Here is a 14,590-nt window from a genome sequence, read left to right on the forward strand (position 1 = left end):
CGTTGGCACCCCTTTATTTTGAGGTAATGCCCTCTCATCCTGGTCTCTCTCATGAGTGGAAATATCCTCTTAAGATGTCACTACACGAGCCATTCTTAGTATTTCCAGAGCATTCTTCTCTGCACAAGTGGGTATCTCTGAAGAGACTAGTGATTACGCTATCTGAAACTAGATAAGATACCTTTGGGTGAAACTGGTTTGGGTGGTGCCAATTTATTGGCCATGACAAATAACTTGAGGCTTCCAAATTAACATCTGTGCACACTTCTGATGTGAAGTTCATGAAATGCCATTGTTGAAAAAAGCTTGAAATATCTCGATTTAACATATAAAGGGAACATGCAAAGCAGGTTGCTCATGACATTAATCAGACTACTTTGCTGATATAATGCCTATGAAATGCAGCTTGTTTGCCAATTATTTGTTTCTGGCTATTGCTATAAGATTCAAGCTCGGAGTGGAGGGTTCTTTTTTTTTAGTGACCATGAGGCTGCTGTACAGAACAACAGACCTTCCTACTGAAATCAGGTTTGAAAAGGAGAACAAGAAGAAAGCTCACATCTGAGTTCAATTGGAGTTTAATCCAGGTAAGTGTGAGGTGTTGGACTTTGGGAGATCAAACATTACGGAACAATTAATAGCACAATTCTGAATAGCATCATTATAAAGAGGGACCTTGGGGTTCAAGTCCATAGCTCCCTGAAAATGGCCACGCAAATAAATAGGGTGTTAAAGAATGTCTACTTGCCTTTAGAACATAGAACATTACAGTCCAGTGCAGGCCCTTCAGCCCTCGATGTTGCACCGACCGTGGAACCAATCTGAAGCCTATTTATCCTACACTATTCCATTTTCATCCATATGTTTATCCAATGATGATTAAAATGCCCTTTATTGATCAGGGAATTGAGTACTAGAGTCAAGATGTCATGTTACAGCTTTATAAGACTTTGGTTAGGCAACACTTAGAGTATTGCATTTAGTTCTGTTTGCTACATCACAGGAAGGATGTGGAAGCTTTGGAGATGGTGCAGAAGAGGTTTACCCAAGATGCTGCCTGGATGAGAGGGTATGAGTTATAAAGAGAGGCTAGAAAAACTCAGATTGCTTTGTCTGGAGTGACGGAGGCTGAGGAGGAACTTGGTAGAAGTCCATGAATTTATAAGATGCATAGATAGAGTTAAATCTTTTTCCTAGAGTTAGAATATCTAATACTAGGCAGCATGCATTTAAGATGAGAGGGGACAAGTTCAAAGGAGACAAGAGAGGCAAGCCTTTTACACAGAGGGTGGTAGGAGTCTGGAATGTGCTGCCAGGAGTGGTAGTGGAGACAGATAGCAAATGAATATGCAAGCAATGGTGAGATATGGACCGAGGGAAGGCAGAGGGATTAACTTAATTTGGTGCTATGTTTGGCGCAACATTGTGAGCTAAAGGGCCCGTTCCTATGGTGTGCAGTTCAATATTCTATGTTCTATCTGAAAGTAGAGAGAGGAGGTGGAGATCAGCTTCAAGCACAAGACCATATCTATCTGGGTATTCAGGGCTTAGTTGAGCTTTGGTAATGTCCTTCACTAAGGAGTGCCTTTCGGTAAACCTGGCAGGGTGAGGATGGTGTTGCCAGTGGCTGTGAAAGAGACCATATCTACAATGCTTATAAATTTGCTGCTGAAGAACAGCACCTTAGAGCTGAGAAAGTAACTCCATGTCCTGTTGGCAGAGACATGCAGAGTGAAAATGAAGATTTGTTCATAGGTGCAAGGTGGCATTCTTTGACAGCACTGCTTCTTTCTTCATGTCATGCAAGTTCAACTTTACCATGTATCATAACCAAAAGGGATTCAAAATCCAGCCGACATGTCATCGGTATGTGCATTAATGATTCGCAACCTAGCAGTAACTTGGCTTGATGCCTTCGCTCTATGGCAGTCTGCCATGCCAGCACTGAAAACCAAAGGGTGGTTACTAGGCACCAAAGGCTATCGCTGATGGCATATCTGGCCCACGCACATCAGGTCGAGAGTCATGCTTCACTGAGAATGTGGTAGGGAGATCACAGGAAGTCTGAAACAATATATGCAAAGCCTGTACTTCATTGGAAAAGCTCTTAGGTCTCCAGATCTGTGGTTGCATAATTCATTATTCACAATGTTATGAAGAAATAATTCAAATAGCTTATCAGTAACCTTCATTCCAGTTCATCATTCACTCCTTTCCTTCCCTCTGTCATTGATCATTGTATTGTCCCCTTGGTTGCAATGTAAAACTAAAAAAAACTAATACAAAATATACATCACAAAATCAATGTATAAATTAAAAGCCTTCTGCATTACGTACAAAATAAAATTAATCATTCTTGTGCATTGGGGCTGATCTTGCTTGTGCCTTTGCCTGCCCTGCAGCTCCAATGGGATAGAACATAGAACATAGAACATAGAAGAATACAGCGCAGTACAGGCCCTTCGGCCCTCGATGTTGCGCCGATCAAAGCCCACCTAACCTACACTAACCCACTATCCTCCATATACCTATCCAATGCCCGCTTAAATACCCATAAAGAGGGAGAGTCCACTACTGCTACTGGCAGGGCATTCCATGAACTTACAACTCGCTGAGTGAAGAACCTACCCCTAACATCAGTCCTATATCTACCCCCCCTTAATTTAAAGCTATGCCCCCTTGTAATAGCTGACTCCATACGTGGAAAAAGGTTCTCACTGTCAACCATATCTAACCCCCTAATCATCTTGTACACCTCTATCAAGTCACCCCTAAACCTTCTTTTCTCCAATGAAAACAACCCCAAGTGCCTCAGCCTTTCCTCATAGGATCTTCCTACCATACCAGGCAACATCCTGGTAAACTTCCTCTGCACTCGTTCCAGTGCCTCCACATCCTTCCAATAGTATGGCGACCAAAACTGCACACAATATTCCAGATGCGGCCGCACCAGAGTCTTATACAACTGCAGCATGACCTCAGGACTCCGGAACTCAATTCCTCTACCAATAAAAGCCAGTACGCCATATGCCTTCTTCACTGCACTATTTACCTGGGTAGCAACTTTCAGAGATCTGTGTACATGGACACCAAGATCCCTCTGCTCTTCCACACTACCAAGTAGTCTACCATTAGCCCAGTAATCCATCTTTTTATTACTCTTACCAAAGTGAATCACCTCACACTTAGCTACATTGAACTCCATTTGCCACCTTTCTGCCCAGCTCTGCAGCTTCTCTATATCCCGCTGTAACCTGCCATATCCTTCCTCACTGTCTACAACTCCTCCGACTTTCGTATCATCCGCAAACTTGCTCACCCAACCTTCTAACCCATCCTCCAGGTCATTTATAAAAATGACAAACAGCAATGGTCCCAAAACAGATCCTTGCGGAACACCGCTAGTGACGGCACTCCAAGATGAACCTTTGCCATCAACTACTACCCTCTGTCTTCTTACAGCCAGCCAATTCCTAATCCAAACCTCCAACTCACCCTCAATGCCATATCTCTGTATTTTCTGCAGTAGCCTACCATGGGGGACCTTATCAAACGCCTTACTAAAATCCATATATACCACATCTACCGCTTTCCCCTCATCTACCTCCTTAGTCACCTTCTCAAAGAATTCAATAAGGTTTGTGAGGCACGACCTGCCCTTCACAAAACCATGCTGACTATCCTTGATCACATCATTCTTATCCAGATGTGCATAAATCCTATCCCTTACAATTCTCTCTAAGACTTTGCCCACAACAGAAGTGAGACTCACTGGCCTATAGTTACTAGGATTATCCCTACTCCCCTTCTTGAACAAGGGAACCACGTTTGCTAGCCTCCAGTCCTCTGGCACTACTCCTGTAGACAAAGAGGACACAAAAATCAAGGCCAATGGCTCTGCAATCTCCTCCCTTGCTTCCCAGAGAATCCTAGGATAAATGCCATCAGGCCCAGAGGACTTATCTATTTTCACCCTTGCCAGAATTTCCAACACCTCTTCTCTACATATCTCAAAGCCATCCATTCTACTTATTCGTGCCTCAGTATTCATATCGACAACAATGTCCTGTTCCTGAGTGAATACTGACGAAAAGTATTCATTCAGTGCCTCCCCAATCTCTTCAGCCTCCACACGCAACTTCCCATTACTATCCTTGATTGGACCTATTCCTACCCTAGTCATTCTTTTATTCCTAACATACCTATAGAAAGCCTTAGGGTTTTCCCTAATCCTACCAACGAAGGACCTTTCATGTCTCCTCCTTGCTGCTCTTAGCTCTCTCTTCAGGTCCTTCCGGGCTACCTTATAACTCTCAATTGCCCCTATTGAACCTTCACGCCTCATCTTTACAAAGGCCGCCCTCTTCCATTTAACAAGGGATTCCAACTCCTTATTAAACCACGGCTCCCTCACACGACCCTTTCCTCCCTGCCTGATAGGTACGTACTTATCAAGGACACTCAATAGTTGCTCCTTGAACAAGTTCCACATATCAATTATGCTCTTGCCTTGGAATCTACTTTTCCAATCCACACATCCTAAGTCATGCCTCAATGCATCATAATTTCCCTGCCCCCAGCTATAACTCTTTCCCTGTAGTACACACTTATCCCTCTCCATCACTAGAGTAAAAATCACCGAATTGTGGTCACTGTCCCCAAAGTGCTCACCTACCTCTAGTTCTAAAACCTGGCCTGGTTCGTTACCCAGAACCAAATCCAGTATGGCCTCACCTCTTGTTGGCTTATCTACATATTGTGTCAGGAAACTCTCCTGCACACATTGCACAAACACTGACCCATCTAACGAACTTGAGCTATAGCTTTCCCAATCAATATCAGGAAAGTTAAAGTCTCCCATAACAATCACCCTATTACTGTCACTCTTCTCCTGAATCATCTTCGCAATCCTTTCTTCAACGATTCTAGGACTATTAGGAGGCCTGTAAAAGACTCCTAACAGGGTGACCTCACCTCTTCTATTCCTAACCTCAACCCAAACTACCTCAGATGGCAAATCTTCGTCCATCTTCCTTTCCACCGCTGTAATACTATCTTTGACAAGCAAAGCCACACCCCCCCCTCTTTTACCCCCACCTCTGACCCTACTAAAACATTTTAAACCCTGGAACCTGCAACAGCCAATCCTGTCCCTGATCTAGCCATGTCTCCGTAATAGCCACAACATCGAAGTCCCAGGTACCAACCCACGCTGCGAGTTCACCTACCTTATTTCGTATACTTCTGGCATTAAAGTATACACACTTCAAGCCACTCTTCTGTTTACAGGCACCCTCCTTTAAGATTGATGCCATATTCCTAACCTCCCTACACTCCAGGTCCTGCACCCTAAAGCTACAGTCTGGGTTCCCATGCCCCTGCAGAGTTAGTTTAAACCCCCCCCAAGAGCACTAGCAAACCTCCCCCCAAGGATACTGGTGCCCCTCAGGTTCAGGTGCAGACCATCCTGTTTATAGAGGTCCCACCTTCCCCAGAAAGAACCCCAGTTATCCAAGTACCGAAATCCCTCCCTCCTGCACCATCCCTGTAGCCGCGCATTTAACTGTTCTCTCTCCCTATTCCTCGACTCTCTATCACGTGGCACGGGTAACAAACCAGAGACAACAACTCTGTTCGTTCTAACTCTGAGCTTCCAACCTAGCTTCCTAAAAGCCTGTCTAACATCCTCAGCACTCCTCCTACCTATGTCATTGGTGCCAATATGGACCACGACTTCAGGCTGCTCCCCCTCCCCCTTAAGGACCCGGAAAACACGATCAGAGACATCACGTACCCTTGCACCTGGGAGGCAACATACCAAACGTGAGTCTCTCTCATTCCCACAAAACCGCCTATCTGTGCCCCGAACTATCGAGTCCCCAATTATTATTGCTCTGCTCTTCTCCACCCTTCCCTTCTGAGTAGCGGGGACAGGCTCCGTGCCAGAGGCCTGAGACCCGTTACTTACCCCTGGTAAGTCGTCCCCCCCACAAGTATCCAAAACGGTATACTTGTTCTTGAGGGGAACGACCACAGGGGGTCCCTGCACTGGCTGCTTCCTCCCAGTCCCCCTCACTGTCACCCATCTATCTGCCATCTTTGGAGTTACTACTTCCCTATAGCTCCGATCTATGACCCCCTCTGCCTCCCGAATGATCCGAAGTTCATCCAACTCCAGCTCCAGTTCCCTAACACGGTCTTGGAGGAGCTGGAGATGGGTGCACTTCCTGCAAGTGTAATCAGCAGGGACACTAATGGCTTCCCTCACCTCATACATGTTGCAGGAGGAACATTGCACTGCCTTCACTGCCATCCCTCTAAAGCTAACCTTTATTTTAAAACAAAACTGGGTCTAAAGAATACAACAAGCAAAATTCAGCACTTACCTACTTACCACAACGGATCTTATTATTAGGTTAGAGGAGGAGGGCGGGTGGGAGGCACGACCTCTGTAGTGCCTCGGGTTCTTCAGCTGCGCGCTTTTAAAGGGGAAACAAACCTACCCAGGTAAGCTTACGCTCTACCTGCTTCCGGGTCTCGGCTGCCTCTCTGGTCGTCGTCACTTCCCCCTGCTGCTCCCGCTCTTTCAGTGAAGAGAGAGTGAAAAAAAACACCGCTGCCCGCTACCGGTAAGTACTTTTAAAACAAATAGTCTTACCTTAGCTGCTGCTCGCACTCAAAATGTTAGCTCAGAGATTGGGAGAAGATTTCAGCTGGCCTTTCAGGACAACCTTGTATACCTCTAAATAACAAAGGACTGTGGATGGTGGAAATCAGTAACAAAAATAAGAATTGCTGGAAAACCTCAGCAGGTCTGGGAGCATCAGTGGAGAGCCTGATGTGTGGGTTTGGGGTAAGGATATGGGAGAAGGTGCTCATGATCTACAATTACTGAACTTGATATTGGATCCTGAAGGTTGCAGTGACCCTAAGTGTAAAATGAGATGTTATTTGACCAACTTGTGCTGGATTTCACTGGAACATTGCTGCAAGCCTGTCACAGAGATGTTGACCAGGGAACATCGTGGTGATTTGAAGTGTCAGATAACAAGAAGGTCAACATTACTTTTGTGGAGAGAACGTAGATGTTATGCTATGCTGTCACTCAGTCTGCATTTCGTCTCCTCAAATGTAGAGTGGATCACATTGTGAACAGTACAGTAGACCACTTCAATTCTCCCTTCCACTCCCCCAAGGACATGCAAGTCCCAGGACTCCACCGCTAAATCAAAGCCACCCACTACTGAAGGAAGAATGTCTCATTTTCCGCGTTGGGATCCTTCAACCACACGGCATCAATATCAACTTCACCAGTTTCCAAATCTCCCCTCCCCCACCTCATGCCAGATCCAACCCTCCAGCTCAGCACTGACCTCTTGACCAGTCCTGTCCATCTTCCTTCCCACCCATCCACTCCACCTCCCCAGCGACCTATAACAGTTAACCTCCATCTGCATCCACCTATCACTTTCCTACCTACCTTCCTCCCCCCCCCCCCAGCCACGTCCCCACCCCTCCCCCCCACCCCATCTATCTCTCACCCTTCCCTTTTCACATTCCTGATGAAGGGCTTATGCCTGAAATATCAACTCTCCAGCTCCTTGAATGCCATCTGGCCTGCTGTCCTTTTCCAGTGCCATCCTTTTCGACTCTAGAATACAGTAGGCCAGATTGATTAAAGTGCAGGTAAATCCCTGCTTCACCGGAATGCTGTGTCTGGAGCCTTGCATAGTAAGGAGAAAGGAAGTAAATGGGTAGGTGTTGCACTTTATGCAATTGCATGGGAAGGTGCCAGGGGGATGTAGTGAGGTATTGAGTGGCCTGGAGGGGAAATGTCCTTCGAGTAGGCTGATAAGGGAAAGGACAGGAATTTTAGTCTGGTGATAGAAGTGGCAGAAATGTCAGTTAATAGGTGGTGAGAATCTACGGTTTAGAAAGAAGATGGGCATGTTAGAGACCCTTTGTAGAATTTGCCATCATTGGAACAAATGTGACAGAGGTGGAGAAACTGGAAGAATGAAATAGAGTCTTTACAGGAAGCAGGGTGTGAGGATGCATGGACAAGGTAACTGTGGGAATTGGTGGGTGTGAAGTGTATATTAGTGGCTAGCCTTTTCCCAGAAATGGAAACAGATGTTGAGGAAGGGAAAGGAGGAGTCAGAGCTGGATCAGGTGGAAGTGATCTGGAGGGAACCCATGCAGACACAGGGAGAACATGGATCGTGTCAGAAGTATCAGAAGACTTTTTTGATCTGTGTTGTGGTCGGTTGTCATGGGTCCTCCTGGTTTGGAACAGGCCTGTGTATGATAGCTCTTGTTGGGAAACACTCAGAATGTCCTTGGATTGCTCTCAGATTGCTCTAGAGATTGCTCCAGAATGTTCCCGAACTTATTCTTGGAGTTGCTCTTTCAGTTGAGATCGAGGCCATTCCAATTATACTGATCTTCACAGTAAATCTGTGTTTCTGGTGTTTCCTTCTGTAGTCAATTAGTTTTCAAATTGTTAAGAACATATGTGAATGGATTTCGATTGAAGTTGAATGTCCATTATTTCTGAAGCCTCATACTGTCTGTGGCCCATAGCCCAAGGTGTAAAGGCTATCTGTTAGTTTTGGTTGATTGTCCTTTTATGGACGAGATAAAGATTGGACTTTCAGTTTGAACAATAGTCCCAAACAGAAAGCCCATTCTACTGGCTCTGTTGTATATTTGCTGCAGCCTCTGTCTAAGGTTTTGCAGAGTATTTTGGAGATTAGAGAAGTCCAAGGTCTTGTCCAGTATTTTAGATAATGAAGATTTTTGCTCAAATCTACCACAGTGGAAGTGAGTTTTGGCAAATACCTGGTCAAACACCAGAAGCAACAATGAAAGTAATGATAGTAAACAAGAAAAGAAGGTTAGAACTGAAATCCCAGAAGAGAGAGGAACAGAACTTCTTCAAGGTGGGCATACCTGGAAGAGATACAGCAGTGAGTTAAGCACTAAATAAAAACAAAGAACTGTAGGTGCTGAAAATCAGAAACAAAAACAGAAATTGCTGGGAAACCTGTGCACCTTTTGACCTCAGATACTCAGCTTTAGTGTATCTGCAGTAAGGATGGCATTAGTTTGATCTTGCTTTGCTACAGGTTGAGTTCTCATTACAATAGTCTGAGCTTTTGCTGCAGCGTATTGGAAATTGTGGACTCCTTTAAACATTGTTCACTCAGTGTTCCAAATTCAGTATTTCTGTGTTGTGTTTCATTGTGTCATAATAGCAAGTAGCCTTCTATCAACAAGAGATTGATCAGGCACCAAACTACCTTTTTGTGAGTGAGTGTTTTTGCAAATAAGAAGGCTTTGTTCTGAAAAGAAATAAAACCTTACCCTCAAAAGAAGATGTGCAAAGGGATAATGGTCATCAGATGTCATGAGTAGTTATCCCATGGTCATTGGCCAAAAGGATTCAGACAATTCACTAACACAGCATAAACTGTGTCTAAAAATAACAGTGTCCTCAGGTGAGGGGGTTGGTGCTCATCAGGCAGGGATCCTGAGTGAGCTGTCTTTTCCAGGTTGAAGATGGGCCAGAAGAAGAGAAAATCCAGGTAGAGTTCCCAAATCCCTTGGCTAGAGAGCAGGTTGCTCCTTTGCAACTTTAATGAGATCAACACATTCTGCACTTTGTGTTCTCTGGGATCTATTCTTAATTGTAATAGTTATGTACTTTTCTTTGTCCAATTAATTGTGTCTCATATTTAAACTGCTATTACTTATAAACTGTCCAAAAATTGTTTAAAAATTGTCGACTGTCTATATTCGGTAACTGCGATCATGAACCCCTCCATCCCCAAGATCAACAAGCAGTCAGAGTTTCGGTTGGGAACTGCTTGTGATGCAATTGAAACTGCAGAACCAAAAGAATCAGATGCTACTTCATGTGTAAGTGCACAAGCCTATTCTGCAACAATCATCTTCAAACTCTGTGCAAAGCTTTTTTGCAAGTTTGTACCACACTTGCATACATGCTCCTTGACATTGAACACAAGTTTTCAGCAGAATTTTCAATGTCCAAAGAATTTGAATGCAATGACCTTTTCCAGTAGCTTGGTCCATTAAACATCTCATGTGAGTCTTCTGCAAAGGAACCCAAGTCTAACTTGACCCTCTGGCAAGCTGACACCAGCATTCTCATTGTTTCGTGCACTTCCTCCACATTATTCTGCCTGAGGCATCACTGCATGCAGATCTGCCTTCATGCTATTCTTTGAGGTATGCACAATGACATTATCAGAGCTCAGCAGGTCCTGTGGCATCTGTGGAGAGAAATCAGAATTAATGTTTCAAGTCCAGCGACCCTACTTCTGAAAAAGGGTTACTGGACAGAAATGTTAATTCTGATTTTTCTCGGATAATGCTGGACCTGCTAAGTGTCTCCAACATTTTCTGTTTTTGTTTCAGATCTTCAGCATCCACAATTCTTTGTTTCATTATCAGAGCCGATTGCTCCAATTGTAAAATCATCAATCTTGCTCTTCCTCCACTGCCTGGCTGGGATGCCATTCTCCTCAGAAAGAGAGTATGGGGTTCTAGATATAGGTTTGCTCCCTGAGCTGGAAGGTTCATTCTCAGATGTTTCGTCATCATACTAAGTCACATCTTCAGTGTTCCTCTGGATGAGGATCACTGAAAAAGTTACCTAGTCTGGTGACGAAACATCTGAAAATGAACCTTCCAGCTCAGGGAGCAAACCTACATCCAGAACCTCAACCTGAGCTACAAATCTTCTCATACTCGCTAGAGTTTGGGGTGTTGAAATGAGGAGTGAAGGAACATGAATCTGCCATTTATAAGTGAAAAGAGTCTGTGGAGTGTAAATGGAGTGAAGCCATGTTTGTGGGCTATCCAATGTAGCCTTCAGCATATAGCAGATAAAGTAACTGATTACTTTTAATATATGTGCATGTCTATATGGGTATCTATAGAGCATGATTTTGTGGAGCTCTGTCAAACTTTTCTGGTGTGGAGAAAGATATACCAAAATGATCATCATGACTTTCTGATTAGGTTTGGCCAATCAAAATTCAGTGACCATAATCCTTCAAATAATGGACAACAAAAAAACAACATTTTGCTGCAGGAGTACAGGGCTTTATTGGGGCTTTCCAAAGGGGAGTGTGATACACAAAATAATTGTCATAGTTTCTCCATTGATTAGACTAATGAAAATTTACCTACCTTCCTCTGCCGATCAAAAGTAAGTTTCTTTGTGTCAGTCTTTTAGCACTGCATCAGCTATTACTGTCCTTCACAGTGCCAAATGCAGGAATGATAAAGGGGAGGAAAACATAAACAATTTCAATTTGATTCAAGTGCAGAAAGCTAGGAAAGGAGTGCATCATTCGCTTCTCCCAGTTGAGGGCTTTAATTACGCAACATTTGAAGAAAGTGGAGAATACTTGAAATGTTTTTCTAGATGTCCATGGAGAATGTTTAAGAAAGTAGAGGAATATCTGTGACTTAAACCTGGGACTTTTCAAAACTGTCATTGCTCCTTCTGCTGCAACAAACTGATTTTCCTGTTCCAGCTGTGGAAAATTTTGCATTTCATAGTTGGCCTGTACTTTACAATGGCCATCATTAGAACAGTTTTCGTTAGACTATCACTGGATATTAATCACAGTAAATGATGATTCCTGTTTGATCAGGGGTACTAATAGCTCTTATTCAATGTAAAAATCAACAACACAACAACTTGGTCTATTGGAGCAAGGGCCAACTAGTACAATAAATGGTAATATTCTGGTATGTGTGGATAAGCAGTGTTATGATCTATGTTCGTAGTAATACTGGATAAGTCAGATCCCAGAGTCAAGCCTGACTTGATAGATCATAAGTTTTATCTTTGCAATTTGTTTACCATTCAACATGTTCACAAAAGGTTGCTACAGTACTTTTAAGTAAAGTACATCAAAATTCACCCTCTCCAAAGCTTCCACATCCTTCCTAAAGTAAGGCGACCAGAACTGCACACAATACTCCAAATATGGCCTAACCAAGGTCCTGTACAGCTGCAACATCACTTCATGACTCTTGAATTCAATCTGTCTGCTAATGAACGCTAAATATTGCACAATACAAGAACTATTTGAAATAGTCTTATCATAAGTATCAAAAATAATTATTCAATCTTTTTACTCTCAATAACAATCTCACAGATGCTCATATTTCAGAGAATTATTCCACTTTAAAGTATCTTTTACAGTTGTCCTCCAATTTCTGGAGCATTTCTCTTCTAACTTAAAAGTCACTCAGAACTTTTGTTTCTTCAGCCTTTACTGTTGTGGAGACTGGTAAACTGCATTGCTGATGTTCCAAGCCTTTTTTGTTGTCTGAATGATAGGCTGCTCTTTGACGGAAGCCTTGCCCGAAAATTAAGTTCAACAAACTTTCTGGATGGTTCGCTCATTCTAAAAGGAAACTTATCTCTGTCACAGCACACCCTGTTGCTAGGCAACAGTCCAATGTTTTATTTTCTCTCTCTGCTCTTTGTTTTCTAAAGCATTGAGTTGAATTGAGGTTTTTTAAAAAATATTTTATTTATGTGTATGTAAATACATTTCAAGCAACGTGTTACAACTTCAGTTCACAAAAATGAAATTAAAACTATGTCTCCCCTTCTTAATACACATAATATAGAAATATAACATAAAGTTTAAAACAATTTAGTTCCCTTTAGAACCCAGATTTCCTAATAATAATATAGTATAAACATTCATCACAACAAAGATATCCAGTTATAAAACACAGAATATAGAACAATACAGCACAGAACAGGCCCTTCGGCCCACGATGTTGTGCGAACATTTGTCCTAGCTTAAGCACCCATCCATGTACCTATCCAATTGCCGCTTAAAGGTCGCCAATGATTCCGACTCTGCCACTCCCAAAGGCAGCGCATTCCATCCCCCCACCACTCTCTGGGTAAAGAACCTATCCTATACCTTCCACCCTTCACCTTGTAACACTCTGTTGTACCTGGGGAAAAAGTTTCTGACTGAAACTATTCCTCTGATCATCTTATAAACCCCTATCAAATCACCCCTCATCCTTCTCCGTTCCAATGAGAAAAGGCCTAGCACTCTCAAACTATCCTCGTACGATCTATTCTCCATTCCAGGCAACATCCTGGTAAATCTTCTCTGCACCCTCTCCAAAGCTTCCACATCTTTCCTAAAGTGAGGCGACCAGAACTGCACACAGTACTCCAAATGTGGCCTAACCAAGGTCCTGTACAGCTGCAACATCACTTCATGATTCTTGAATTCAATCTCTCTGCTAATAAATGCTAATACACCATAGGCCTTTTTACAAGCTCTATCCACCTGAGTGGCAAAGATCTATGAACATAGACCCCAAGATCCCTCTGCTCCTCCACCTCACTAAGAACCCTACCATTAACCCTGTATTCATGCAGAAACAGTAATCCATAAAAGTGGCAGTGCAAGTTGATATGGTGGGGTAAAATTGGACAGAGTGATGGCACCTGCTACGTGTTAGGTGATACATTCTCAGAAGTGACATGAGATAGCTTTGGCAAATAGAATTAAGGAGAATCCAAAGGTTTTTACAAATATGTTATTGACAAAAAGGTAACTAGGAAGAGAATAGGGCCCCTCAAAGATCAGCAGGGCGGCCTTCGTGTGGAGCCACAGAAAATGGGGGAGATACTAAATGAATATTTTGCATCAGTATTTACTGTGGAAAAGGATATGGATGATATAGACTATAGGGAAATAGATGGTGACATCTTGCAAAATGTCCATATTACAGAGGAGGAAGTGCAGGATGTCTTGAAACAGGTAAAGGTGGATAAATCCCCAGGACCTGATCAGGTGTACCCGAGAACCCTGTAGGAAGCCAGAGAACTGATTGCTGGGCCTCTTGCTGAGATATTTGTATCATCGATAGTCACAGGTGAGGTGCCGGAAGACTGGAGGTCAGCAAACGTGGTGCCACTGTTTAAGAAGGGCAGTAAAGAGAAGCCAGGGAACTATGGCCTGGCCTCGGTGGTGGGCAAGTTGTTGGAGGGAATCCTGAAGGACAGGTTGTACATGTATTTGGAAAGGCAAGGACTGATTAGGGATAGTCAACATGGCTTTGTGCGTGGGAAATCATGTCTCACAAACTTGATTGAGTTTTCTGAAGAAGTAACAAAGAGGATAGATGAGGGCAGAGCAGAGGATGTGATCGATAAGGCTTTCGCCAAGGTTCCCCATGGGAGACTGATTAGCAAGGTTAGATCTCATAGAATACAGGGAGAACTAGCCATTTGGATACAGAACTGGGTCAAAGGTAGAACACAGAGAGTGGTGGTGGAGGGTTGTTTTTCAGACTGGAGGCCTGTAACAAATGGAGTGCCACAAGGATCGTGCTGGGCCCTCTACTTTTTGTAATTTACATAAATGATTTGGATGCAAGCATAAGAGGTTCAGTTAGTAAGTTGCAGATGACACCAAAATTAGAGATGTAGTGGACAGCAAAGACGGTTACCTCAGATTACAACAGGATCTGGATCAGATGGGCCAATGGGCTGAGAAGTGGCAGAAGG

The sequence above is a fragment of the Chiloscyllium punctatum genome, chromosome 2, assembly GCF_047496795.1.
Source record: "Chiloscyllium punctatum isolate Juve2018m chromosome 2, sChiPun1.3, whole genome shotgun sequence".
Lineage (NCBI taxonomy): Eukaryota > Metazoa > Chordata > Chondrichthyes > Orectolobiformes > Hemiscylliidae > Chiloscyllium > Chiloscyllium punctatum.